The sequence below is a fragment of the Macrotis lagotis genome, chromosome 2 (assembly GCF_037893015.1).
Source record: "Macrotis lagotis isolate mMagLag1 chromosome 2, bilby.v1.9.chrom.fasta, whole genome shotgun sequence".
Classification (NCBI taxonomy): Eukaryota; Metazoa; Chordata; class Mammalia; order Peramelemorphia; family Peramelidae; genus Macrotis; species Macrotis lagotis.
The window spans coordinates 3,404,519-3,417,675 of NC_133659.1; the positions used below are offsets into that span (position 1 = coordinate 3,404,519).

At 39.5% G+C, this 13,157-nt stretch overlaps 1 protein-coding gene and 1 pseudogene across 2 annotated transcripts in view; both read left to right on the forward strand.

Moving 5' to 3' along the window:
- Positions 1-4,013: 4,013 nt before the first annotated feature.
- Positions 4,014-13,157, forward strand: part of ERICH3 (glutamate rich 3) — a 126,885-nt gene continuing 117,741 nt past the window's right edge. For both annotated transcript variants that reach the window (XM_074221171.1, XM_074221169.1), the window contains exon 1: positions 4,014-4,477. The gene's annotated coding sequence lies outside the window, so the exon portion shown is untranslated. The remainder of the gene's footprint in view (positions 4,478-13,157) is intronic.
- On the forward strand, positions 8,538-11,798 carry LOC141510924 (CCAAT/enhancer-binding protein zeta pseudogene; annotated as a pseudogene).

The following is a 13,157-nucleotide window of genomic DNA, read 5'->3' on the forward strand; positions in this document are numbered from 1 at the left end:
AATGGTTCAATGATATTATCAATACCACTAGGAGATCAACAGAAGAATGAGCTTTGCATTCCAAGGTCCAGAAAACTATGAAGCTGGACACAAACTACTTTAAATGATTTACGATTAAGCTTCCTTTTTAAGTCTAAGAGCATGGATTCAGAGCCAGAATAGATCCCCTTAGAAGTCCTCTGGTTTAGCATGGGTTAGCCTCTCATTTTACATATGAAGATTTAAATAATCACTTAGAGGGATCAGATTGCCCTATCAGCTGAGTTTAGGTAGATCTAGGATTCTGACCCAAGATCTGGGTTTCCAGATCCAGGATGCTTTCTTCCATATGCATAAGGGATGCTTTTATTGATTAATAATAACCTGAAGCAGTCTCCAATAATAACAGCACAAAAGTCCTAGCTTTTATTTCCTTTAATATGGGGTCAAGGAATGGAAAGATTTCTTGAGAGCCAGAGAGTATGGAGACCCAAAAGATCAGAAGTCATAGCAAAAGGTAATCTCTCTGGTGGCTTCTAGTCCTGGGATACTGTCCTTCTGGAGTCAGCATGTCTGGCTTTTCCAGACATCTCCTGGGAGTCACCCCAGCTTTCCTGGGCACACTGCTTTTGTCTAGATCGATAATGGCACATTTGGTACGTGATAGAGATGAATTAACTTGGTCTGTGATCATTCCTCTCACTGAAAAGACCCTGTAGTCTTATAATAATAAAGTAATGGGTGCTCAGCTTCCAGCTGAGCCTTCTTTTAATGTTCTCAGATAAGAAACACTGGTGTTTAAGAACAATTCCACGAATGAAGTTCCATTTTCTCTTTAATCTACTAAATTGTGTGAGTAGGAAATTCACTTCAAGCCCACCAGCATTTATTAAGCATCTACTTTTTGTACAGTTATGTACACCGGGCTTGTCCAAAGAAGTCCAAGTTGGTGGCAGAACAGAGACTTCCAGTAGGATTCCATGATTCCTAATCCAGGCCATTGATTCCTGTTGGAATTGGTGTCTGGCCAGATCTAGGGTTCTGGGACTTAATCTTACACCACTACACTGAGGATCTTTCCTACAGGAGAAAGATGAACCTTCAGTGAAATAGAGAACTTCCAAGCATTCCTGAAAACATGAAACAAAAATGAAAACAAGCGACCACCTCCACCATCAAGAAAATAAATAAGCAAACAAAAACCCCAGAGTTGAGTAGAAACTGAATATGAAAATGGAAGGGGAAAAAACTGTATAACCATTTGAAAGGAACTGTGGGGGAGTAAGTGTTTACTTTCAAATAGAGGGATATGATATAAGTGTTCCTTCAAAACTCGCATTAGTCCTCTGGCTTCATAGAGGTGGTTAAAGAAGACAGAACCTGAGACAGGGGTTCATTATATTTTAATTTAATGATTTTGTTTTTCCATCTACAACTAGTTTTTTTAATGTTAGCCTCTTCTAACTTCTATCCCAAACTGGATTTTCCTTTTCCCTAAACCTTTTCCCCCTCCTGAGTGCCACTGTTGTGAATAATGTCATCATTCTAACAATGACCTAAATGCTTTGGTCATATGGAATGAAATCATCAAAATAGTAAACATTATGCACCCAATTCTGTGTCTGAAATACTGTGCTGTAGAGGAAGAAGAAAGGACACAGGGCAAAATCACACAGTGATCATAATTTACAGAAGAATCAATAAAAAATCATTTATCCAGCAAGTCAGTGGACATACTAGGATAAAAATGAAATCTGCTAGACCCTGAAGAACCTTCCATTCTATGAATATGGAAAGTTATGAGAGAGACCCCCACAAGTTCCATGAGAGTTCTGAATAATGAGAAGTCACTGTGTATCACGGAAGACTTCCTGGAGGAAATGGCATCTGTCATGGATCATGACAGAAAACAGAGCCTAGAGAGTTTTGTATTTGTACACAGTGTTAAGGTGGTCCTTTCTGGTGCTTTGCACATGGTAGGCACTTGATAAATGATTGTTAGCTGCTGACTTTGAGAAATAGGGTGAATCAGCAGAGCATTGAAAAGCTCTCAAGATATGGTGGAAAAATCTGTGAGAACTATAAATTCCCATTGAAAATGTGTAGATTTAAATATTTCTTAATTTAACTCTTGTTTTTTTATATCTCCAGTGCTTAGCACAATGACTTGCATTCCCATATGTACATCTGTACAACATACATGTATGCATGTACACATGTAAATCATATAAATAATGTACACATCACATGTAGAGATAGACTTTATACACATATACCAATCTAAATCTATATTTAACTGTTGTCTAGTGTCTAGTACAATATGATCATCCTAAAAATTCCTGTCTTCTCTCATTTCCCATTATTTCTGGTATTGAAATAGAATTATCTTAGCTACATTTGAATGTTTTATAGAGGGCAAGGAAAGACAAAGTATAAAATGTATGTGTATGTATATATCTCTTTTTGTCCATCCATCTATTCATCCTGTCTATCCCTCTATTCTATTCATTTATTCTTTCTATCCACCCAGCTCTCCTATCACTCCTTATCCTGTCTATCCATTCATCCATCCACCCATCCATTCTATCTATTCAGCTATCTATTGTATCCATCTCTCCTGTCTTAACACTCCATCCATCCATCCATCCATCCATCCATCCATCCATCCATCCATCCATCTATCCATCCATCCATTTTTTTCTATTCCTCTATCTATCCATACACTTCTTCTATCTTATCCTGTCTGTCCATCCATCCATCCATCCATTCATCCATCCATCCATCTCTCTGTCTCATAACTCAGGGTACTCTAAAGGTGACTAGCTATAGATTGCATCTAGCACCATCTATGTGAAGTCTGAAAACCCAAATCCAACCTTGGAATCACATCTTTTAGTTTTAGGCCAGTGCCTGCTGCAAGCATAATTGGGATCAGAACTACTCTTCCCTTGTGCATATAATGATGTTTTACATTCTTGAATGTTCAGGACAATTCCTCTTTGTCTGGTCCTCTTTTCAACTAAGCCAGTCAACTGGTCAGAATCCACAATGCCACTCCCTCCCCCACCCCTCCCCCTATCTCTGGTGCAGTGCTAAGTGCTTGGAGGATATATAGACAGAAAATCCAATATCACCTTCTCCCAAGGAGGTTCTAGGCTGTTAGAAAATGCAGAGGCAGAGAAACAGTGCCTTTAGACATTCCTTCTCTATCATAACAGAACCTGAAACCCCACTGCTAGGAGACATCTTTAACATGGTCTTTTCTTCCCATGGAATAGCCATCAGCTTTATTTAGCCATTTATTCCTCTATGTGAATGAACTGGTCAAACTGATTCCCTTTGAAGAACTTGAATAGTCTGAGTGAAACTCTCCAGAATTTCATCACCCTCCCTCCTCCCAGAAGGTGGGGACCAAAAGGTGGGGAAAGAAGTCCTAAAGGTTTGAACAACATTCCGCCCAAGCAGGGCTGACCTACTTCTGAGAATGTGCTCTTGAGGAATGACTATTTGCATGGAGCTTGAGATGGTTCTGGAAACAATAAGTATGGAATCAGTTATAAGGGAGGTCTTTCCTCATAGGAGGTCTCTGTGCCCACCCCACCTCTTTTTACAAAAGAAGAAAAAGCCCAGAAAAGACAGTCACTTGTCCACTTTCATGTATCTTGGTGGTGGTGAGATGGACCTAGGTGAGTAGTCTCTTAATTAAAAGGAGAATGAAATAGATTGGGGGGAAAAGTGTAACGACTTCCATTCTTCAGCTCTAAAAAAAATCATTAATAATAAAGAAACCATGTGGTTGGATCAGATGACTGTCATTGTATATACTTGCCATCTCATGAAATGGGTTGAAGTCCTTTGAAAACAGCAACTCACTGTCTCCTGCTTCTGTTTGTTTAGGCCCTAGCACCTTACCTTGGATACAGTATGCGCTCAATAAATGTCTATTGGTGATGGTGATGATTATGAGACCTTTCCTTTTGGTTGGGTTTCCATGGAAATTTATTTTAGGGCTCAGATTAAAGCATGGGCTGAAGGGGGGGGAGGGGGTAAGCCTTGGGGAAGAGATATCTTGATTTATTGCTGTAGATTTTTAACAATTATGACCCCTTAGCCCATTGATAAAAAGAGTGAGAAAAGAACTAAAGTACAGGGGAGCAGATTTGAAAGGGGGCAGTACTGGGCAAGTGGGTTTTGGGGGAACTCTTTTGTGAAAACTCCTTTCAAGACCATATGACAAGAAGAGAAATTATCTAATCAGCTGGGCTTTGGACAAGATCAGTTCTGCATTCAGGGAATGTCATAACTTCTTGGGCCCAGTTTCTTTAATCAACATTTGAGCATTCCTGTTTACATGACAAAGATTGATATAAAGACAATTGAGTTGGAAAAACAAGAGACAACCTGTGGACCGTGGAATCGGGATTATTAGGAGTGAAAGGTGCCTCCTCACTGTTCTGCAGATGAACAACTAGAAGGATATTCTGAGAAATAAAAAAGGGTAAGGAGTGGAAAGAGGGCACCTTTCAGTGGTAGGAAATCACTGAGTATGTGCCTAGGCAGCTAACAGAGTATCTCACTCTTGTCTCCTGCTGGCTTTGGGGGGGGGTATATCACCACAAGCCCCACAAGACTGGCTGCTAATGTAAGCACCCAGGGTTACTTAATCCTGCTGCTTGAGCATCCTTAGCCTGACAGTGACATCTTAGCTCCTGGGCTAGGTGAAGGCGGGTGGTTTGTCCCTAGAGGACAAAACAAAGTTTTGTTGCATTCAAGAAAATAAGGTCCCTTTGTGAGCCCCCTTACTGGCTATAGGTCATCCCCCTTAGGTTTCCCCCATCTGTCAATGATCATGAGAGAAGTCTTTTCTTCAAGGGTTCATTATAAGGCTTCCAATAAAGTGTGTTAAAGCTCTTTGCAAACTTTGATATAAACGGGAGCTATTGTGATGGCAGTGATGACAATGGTGATGATCATAATGACATGGTGGTGATGGTGATAATGACCAAGGGAATCTCAGCAGTATCTATTTCTATCTTAAATCAGTCTGATCAGGGTTTTATTCCTGTTACACCTGAAATCTCCCACCTCAGACCCATTTCTATCTCTGTACAAGATGAGTCCATTACTGTCAGTCTTCTTTGAAATGTGGATCTTTGGCATTTTGAAAAAAATACAAGAACAGCTCTGCTCTCCCAAGCTCCATGAAACCATAAGCATCTTCTCTAGAAATACAAATTTGGAAAGAGGTTAATCCCCTTAGAGAGTAAGAGAAAATTTAGCCAGAAAGAGCAGAGTGCACTGCACTGTACCAGCAAGAAGGAGAGCCCTAGGCCCAAATCATGGCCCTTCTTTTCTCTGGCTCAGTAACTTTACATTGAGTCTTGGCATTGGTTTTCCCACCTGTAAAATGGGAATGATGGTATATACCTCCTTGACTTGTTAATGAGGCCCACTGGAGTTAACGATGTCTTCAAAAAGATAACTGGCACTGTCAGTTATTATGATTAGGGATCTAGACCAGGTGAGCTTTGTACTATCTCGAGGCAGCTCATTCAGCCAGATTCTATCCTTGCTTCTTCAACCAAGGCTGTATAGGAGATCCAATGTGGATCCAAGTTCTGCCAGATCAAAGGGAATCTACCATTGCATGGAGAGGGCAGGACTGAACAAAAGAGCATTTCTTGTTGTAGAATCAACAAGGAAGGCCTGTCTTGCCAAGTCAGGCAGTGTGGAGTTTCTCAGATGGAGTCCAGTTCCCTTCTCTGACTACTTTGTGTCTGTGAATTATCTTACCCTATTAAGATGTAAGCTCTTTGAGGGCACAGATTAGATTTATTGATTTATTTTAAAAAAAATTTGTATTCCTAGTCCTTGGCACAGAATAAGTACTTAAAATAGAGAAAGGGACTGGGCTTTTAATTTTATTGGAATGGAGAACTGCCCATGAGAACACTGCTGCAGTGTCAGAGGAGAGAAGGGGGCATAGAGAAGGAGAACCAGCAGGTCTTGGTGCCATATTGGATCTGGAGGGTAAGAGAGAGAGAGAGGTGTCTAGGACATTTCCTAGGTTGGGATCCTGAGGGCTGGGAGCATGCTGAGGCAGCATGGTCTAGGGAAGAGAGAGGTGGCCTAAATAAAGGTATCCACTGCCTTCCAGATCTTTGGCCATGACCTCTTTACAGACAGTATTCTACCTCTTACCCATCCATGTTCTCAGCAAAATGATGGCAATACAGGTCATTCTTCTGGTCACTTATACTTTTGAATGGGCTTTCCATATCTAATGTCTTTCCTTTGTTGTCATTTTCACAGAAAGCAGGAAGTTTCACTTTTGCTGTTATCTAGTAGATAATGGTTATTGATTGAGATTCTGAGCTCCCTTCAGGAAACCTTCCTCCTCCCTTAGATTTCTTTGTCCCTGTCTCCAGTAGAATGTAAACTCTTTAAGGGAGGAGGGAGCAGGGGGAGGAGTAGTGGTTCTCATGGGGTCATGTGTGATCTTGGAGGAGTTGTCTAATAATTGGATTGTTTCTTCTTTCAACTGAAGGGATCGGACTCTGAAGATCTCCCCCACCCCAGATCAATGTTCATTGATCATCTCATATATGTATCTGTCTCTATACCTATCTATCTGTATCTGTATCTGTATCTGTATCTGTATCTGTATCTCTATCTATCTCTATCTCTATCTCTATCTCTATCTCATCTCTATCTCTGTCTCTGACTCTGTCTCTGTCTCTATCTCTATCTCTATCAATCTCTTTATTTCTCTCTCTGTATATATATATATGTTGGTCTTGGTTGATATCCTTAGTGCACAGTGTAGACACCTGGCAATGAGTAAGTGCTTGGCTAATACTTGTCATAGTGAATGGCATAATGAGGAAGACCTGAGCCAGAGGGCAGGAGGCAAGAATTTGAGTCCCTTCAGATTTGTACTTAGCTGTGTGACCTCTTTCTGCTGATCTGCAGTTCCCTGGCATCTCAGATTGGAAGGATGAATCACATTCATCCCATTTCTCTCCCAGGGGTGCTGTGGGGGAAGACTTGAAGACCTCCATAAACCTGAGCATTAAGGAAAGGCTACTTGCTGCTATTTTAGATCAAGGATTGTGGAGAGATAAGCACAGTTATTGCTTGTGGGGATGAAGGGAATAGAGAAGGGAGAGGCTGAAGGTTTAAGAGAGAGATAGTGACCAATCAAATAAACAGGATCAACTCCAGACAGAATCATGGATAATAGATGGAAGGATTAGCCTACAGAAAGGAAGTTCAGCTCTTAGCATACAAAGAGATGGGTTCAAATCTCAGCTCTGCTACTTGCTAGGCTGAGTGACTGGGGAAAATCCCTGAGCTTCTGTAGATCTCAGTTTTCTGAACTGCAAAATGAGGGGAAGCTAGCTGAGCTCACATGTTCTTCTCTGTTACTCAGTTTTTAATAGGTTGGATGTTATGGATGGGTAAACTTGATCAGGCAACACTATCTACTAAATACCTCTAATGTGCTGGGAACAACTCTAGATTCTTGAGATACAAAGACAGAAGTGAAACAATCCCTACTCTCTAGGACCTTATGTTCTATCGGAGCAGATAACCTATACATTTATAAGGAAACAAATATAGATAATACACATAGAAGAGTGTTTGGTGGGGCAAGGTGCTAACAGATGAAAGAAGGAACCAGGAAAGTTGTAGTATGGAAGGTCACAAGTCTTATAAGACTTGCCAAGTCTTGTAAGAAGTTTGAAGAGAACAGTATAATGAGAAAGAGCATTCCAGTAATGGGGCTCACCCATGAGAAAGGGACCACCATGTCTGAGAAGCAGGAAGAAGGCCAGTTTCACTTGTGTGAAGAGGAGTAATGTGTAGTAAAAATGGAATAAAAGGAGGGTGGAACATGATTGGGCAGAAATTTAGATACTTAAAAGGGTAGTTTATATTTGACTCAAAGGAACTGAGAATTCTTGAGAAGAAGAGTGCATGGTCAAGAGGCATACTTTGAGGATCATGTTAGCTTCTGTGCCAGGGAGTTAATGGAGATTTGAGTCAGAGACGTCAATTTGAAAACTTAAAGAAATTTAGGTGAGAGGACCTGAATATGGGGGTAAATATGTGGATATGGTAGAAGTGGGGGACATAGGTAAGAATTTTGGTAGAGGAAGAGGTCATAAGATATGGAAACTAATGAGATAAGTGGAGTGAGTGAAAGAATCTGAGACTGGGATCATTGGAAGGATATTGTGACCTGGAGTGGCCCTGGAACCCTGGGAAGGCAGAGGCAGCAGCAGTGGTGGTTGAGGATGATGCAGAAGATGACAGTGAAGAGGATGAGGAGGATGGCTTCATTCTGGAGGAGGTGATGCGACTCTGAGGCTTATTATCTTATGCTGGCAACTTTGGTTTTTTTTGGTTTTTTTTTGGCAAGGCAATGGGGTTAAGTGACTTGCCCAAGGTCATACAGCTAGGTAATTATTAAGTATCTGAGGCTAGATTTGAACTCAGGTATTCCTGACTCCAGGGCTGGTACTCTATCCACTGCACTACCTAGCTGCCCCATTATGCTGGCAACTTTGGATGAGAATGAGGAACTTTTGGATGGAGGCAAAAAAAAAGAAATGATTGATGACCTTCAGCAGGGTGAACTTGAACCATTTCTCAAAAAGCTAGGTGTATCCAATAATTCAAAGAGTTTCCTTTTGGAAGAAAATAATGAGCCAGCAGGAAGCATAGCCAATGATAAAGAAACTAAAATATCCAAAATAGAAAAGAAAAAAGAGACTCCAGCAGAAAATAAAGCACTAGTTAATAAGGACAAAAAGGGTTTGAAGAAGCAAACACAAGTCATTGATGAAGATAGCAATACCAAACAATCGGTAAAGAAAGATATACAACAAGAAATCTTTGAATTTTTTGCTAGACCAACATTGGTGATCAAACCTGGGGGTGGGGAGAGTGGTATGATCTGGAGTTTATAAATGAATATTTTTCAGAACCTCAGTTGCAAGTTGTTGTCTCCCAGTACAAAGCTTTGGCTCAGAAACTACCAACACAACATCGTCTTATTCAAGAGTAAGTCAAGTAATCAGAAAAGTGGTGCCTCTTCTACATGAATGAAAGCTATTGTATCATCTGGGATCCTGGGAGATAGACTATGAACCTCCTTATTCAAGATGCCATCCATATACATCAGTTTGTGGAGACCCTGGTGAACCTTATCCAAAAGAAGGGTAGCAAGGGGCAAAGTCTAATGACTTTAGATACTTTTTTACTTTTTTTGATACTTTTAAAGAACTGCTCATTACAAACCTTTTGCCAGACAATTATAAACTATGATATTTTACCAGCATCCTTTCCGCAAACTAGAAAAATTATCAAGTGGCAATAGGACACAAGGGATAGATGATTCGTTTTGTGGTATTTTGAACATCAGCCCAAACACTTAGAGGCTGAATCTGTACAAGTTTTAGAAACTAGATCATGACTCACTAGTTGCAAATAAAACTCAAGCACTTAAGAGTTACTCATGAGATTCTCTCTAAGAAACCAGAGGAGGAAAAAGCCTTTCTTATATAGCTGGTAAATAAACTTGGGAGATTCTCAGAAGAGAATAGCCAACAAAACCTCCCATCTGCTAGAGACTTTACTTCATAAACATCCTAACATGTGTGGGGAAACCGAGAAACTAATCAATCAAATCTTAGTTCCAAAACCCAGTACTATGCCATTTCTTTCAAATAGTACTTTCACATGATGAAAGTGTATTGGCTAACAAACTAATAACTTTACTTTTTTTGGACTTGTATCAAGAAAAAATGTATGGAGTCTTAAATGCTTAGTAGTGCCCTTTTAATGGGAGCAAATAGAGTTTACCCATCTGCTGAAATCAGTGGTGAAAAAGTGAAAGAACAGCTGGATACACTATTCAAAGTGTTACATCTTGTTAATTTGAAGACCATATTCAGGCCCTGATGTTGCTTTTGCAAGTAATGGATTCTCATCAGATGATATAAAATCGATATTATACATTCTTATATGAGAAGTTGTTAGACCCAGGTTTGCTATCATTTCCCAAGCAAATCAATGTTTCTTAATCTTATCTAGAAGTCTCTGAAAAGTGATAGTTTTATGTTGAGTGAAGGCATTTGTGAAAGTCAAACAGATGCTGACATTTGTTTGTGGAATGCTATACCTGAGATCCTTAAAGCAAAACCAGCATTGCCAGCTCAACTGCATGAGCATTTGGAATCTGATGAAGAAGAAAATTTTTCTGAATTAAGATGAGGATGATGGTACTGAAAAATTTCTAGATGCTGATAAAGAATTGGAAACAAATGTAGATGAAGAAATAGACATGGATGAGAACACAACTAAAAGTTTTGCAGAGGAAGAAAAATCAGGTTCTGCCTCATGGGTTCATCTTCAGAATTTGGAGGGTGGAAAAAACTTAAATACTCAGTATCCATTGAATGGAAACTGTTCTGTGGAGTGGATAATAGGATTCTTTGGGAACTCAGAAAACTTTCTGAACATTTTCATCCATCTGTGGCCCTTCCTGCACAAACTATTTTACAGGGGGATTATATTCAATGTTCAGGAGATCCATTACCCGATTTTACACTAATGCGATTTTTGGATTGATTTGTATATAGAAATTCAAAGCAACACAAAAGGGAAAGAGAACCTAGGCAGTATTATGCTACAGCCAAAGAGGAAGCATTTCATAAATGATTTGCAGAATCTTTCTGTGAAGAGTAAAGAATTTCTTGCAAAAGAAGAAAGTCAAATACAAGTGGATGAATTTTTTTTTCACTTGGTACTACAAGAAGGCCAACAAAGAAAAATGTAAATGTCAATTATTTTCAGGTGATGAAAGTGTAGAAGATGAAGAATTTGACACGTTTTAAGATGATAATTACTTTAGTGCTGTTTGAAAGGATGAAAATTTTGCTGGTAATGTTTTAAAGGAAACCAAATGGACTTCAAAGATCCAAGTTGATGAGGAATCAGACTTGGAAGGTAATGACGATGACTTCCATGATTTGGATGATAGAGAAATCTTCTTGGGTAGCATGGATGAAGAATTTGAGGGATGTGATGAATATGGAGGTGTGTTCATGGATGTGCTTGTTGAAGAAAGTGAAAGCATTCCAGAACTAGAAGATGAGGTCAGCAGTAAAAATGGAAATGGAAAAAAGGCAGATGATAATGACTTTGCTGCATCACTTCAAGGTCCAAAGCAGAAAAACCAGTGATCCTTCAATGACTCTAATTTACTTGTATCTGCTGAAGAGTTTGGCCAGCTGATGATTGAAAATGTTAGCTCCAGGTTTAATAACATTGGCATGAATGCCATGGTCAACAGAGATAATGCAAGTATCAAGCAACTTCAATGGGAGGCCAAACAAGATGACTGGCTTCATGACAGAGATGCAAAAAATCTTATCAGGACGAAGAAAAATTTCAAATATAGAGGTTCAAAAAACATATACAAAAAGAAAAGGCTGAGGAAATGATTTTTTTAAAGAGCCAATTATTTATAATTTTGGAATTCAATTTGTTCACTCTTATTCTGTACCTTTCAGGTAATTGAATTTTTAATAAACTATGCATTAGATAAAAAAGGATGGTGGTGCCTTCACATATAGAGAAGCTTCAGAATGGAATGGGTTTAGATGGGAAGATAATGAGTTCATTTTTGAGATGCAACCTAGTTTGAGGTACTGTGGGACATCCAGTTTGAAATGTCTACTAGGTATTTGATGATCATGATTATAGCTCAGAAGAAAGTATGCGACAGGATTTATAGATTTGGGATTTATCTGCATAGAAATGATGATGAAAAAATACATGAAAACTTATGAGGTCACCAAATGAAAGTGTATAGAGAGAAAAGAAAAAGAAGGTCCAGGAGAGAGCTTCAAAATACACTCATATTTAGAAGGGTTAATGTGAATGATGATATACTACAGGTAAAAGTGTGGTCTGGTAGGAAGGAGGAGAGGAAAGAGCCTTTGTCACAGACTCCCAGAACAAAATGTTTATGGGGGAGGGAGATGGTTAACTATGTCAGATGAGGCAGGGAGATTAGGAAAGATGAGGAGTAAGAAAAGACCATTGAATTTGATAATTAAAAACTCAGTGAAAGCTTTGGAGAAATAACTTCATTTGAATGAGAAATGAATGAGAACAGAGGAAGAGAAAAATTACATTTTTTAAGGAATTTGACTGAGAAAGTAAGAAGAGGTATAGAATCCCCTCAAGTTGATGGTATGATCTGGTGTGGGTTTTGTTTTTCAGAAGAAGGAAGCCTGGGACTTCTTTGTAGATCATAGAATAGAACCTAGTAGACAGAGGAAGACCAAAGATTATCAAGAAGCAGGATGATTATGGGCGTAACTAGGTGAGGAGGGAGGTCAAGGCCACCCATAAAGGAACTGGTCTTTATGAAAAGAAATGTTAGCTCATAGAGCCCGGACATATCTAGAAGAGGAAAATATGGAGTCCATGGCAGATGACCTCTATTTCCTCACTAAAATATAAGACTAAGGCTTCAGGATGTGGGAGGAGTGGAAGTATCATGGCAGGCTTGAGGAAAGAAAAGGTTTAGGAAGATAATTACAGGGAATGGAATAGTGAATTCATTGGTAAGGATTAAAAAGATTGCTCAGTTTTAAAGAAAACCCAATTGAGACTTTATATATTATCAACTTGTAGTGGACCCAGAAAGTTTGCTTGCTTGAATGCCTCCATTTGCATTGGGAGCATGTGAGGAAAAAGATCAAGTAAGGAGAAAAGAGGAAATTATCCAGGGTTGGGGTTTGGCAAAGGTGAAGGGAATCAGATTCAAGCCTGGAGGGAGAACAGGAGGGAGAACAGGAAAGAGAACAACCAGCCTGTGGAACAGGCTAGGCCAAGAAGATGGCAGCCTTGAGGCAACCTCAGTTAGCTTACCTGGAGAATCTGTAGAGGACTGAATGTTCGTTGAGAACAAAGACTAATTTTTGTCTTTGAATACTCAGGATGCAGCACAATGCCTGCACAGAAGAGTAATTGCTTAATAAATGCTTAATGAATGTGTCAGTAGTTTTGAAGGCTGGTAGACATCTATCTAGTTAGTTAAAAGCCTCCTGCACTAGAACACACTGAGCAAGTAGCACAAGCCACAGTGTAGACAATTT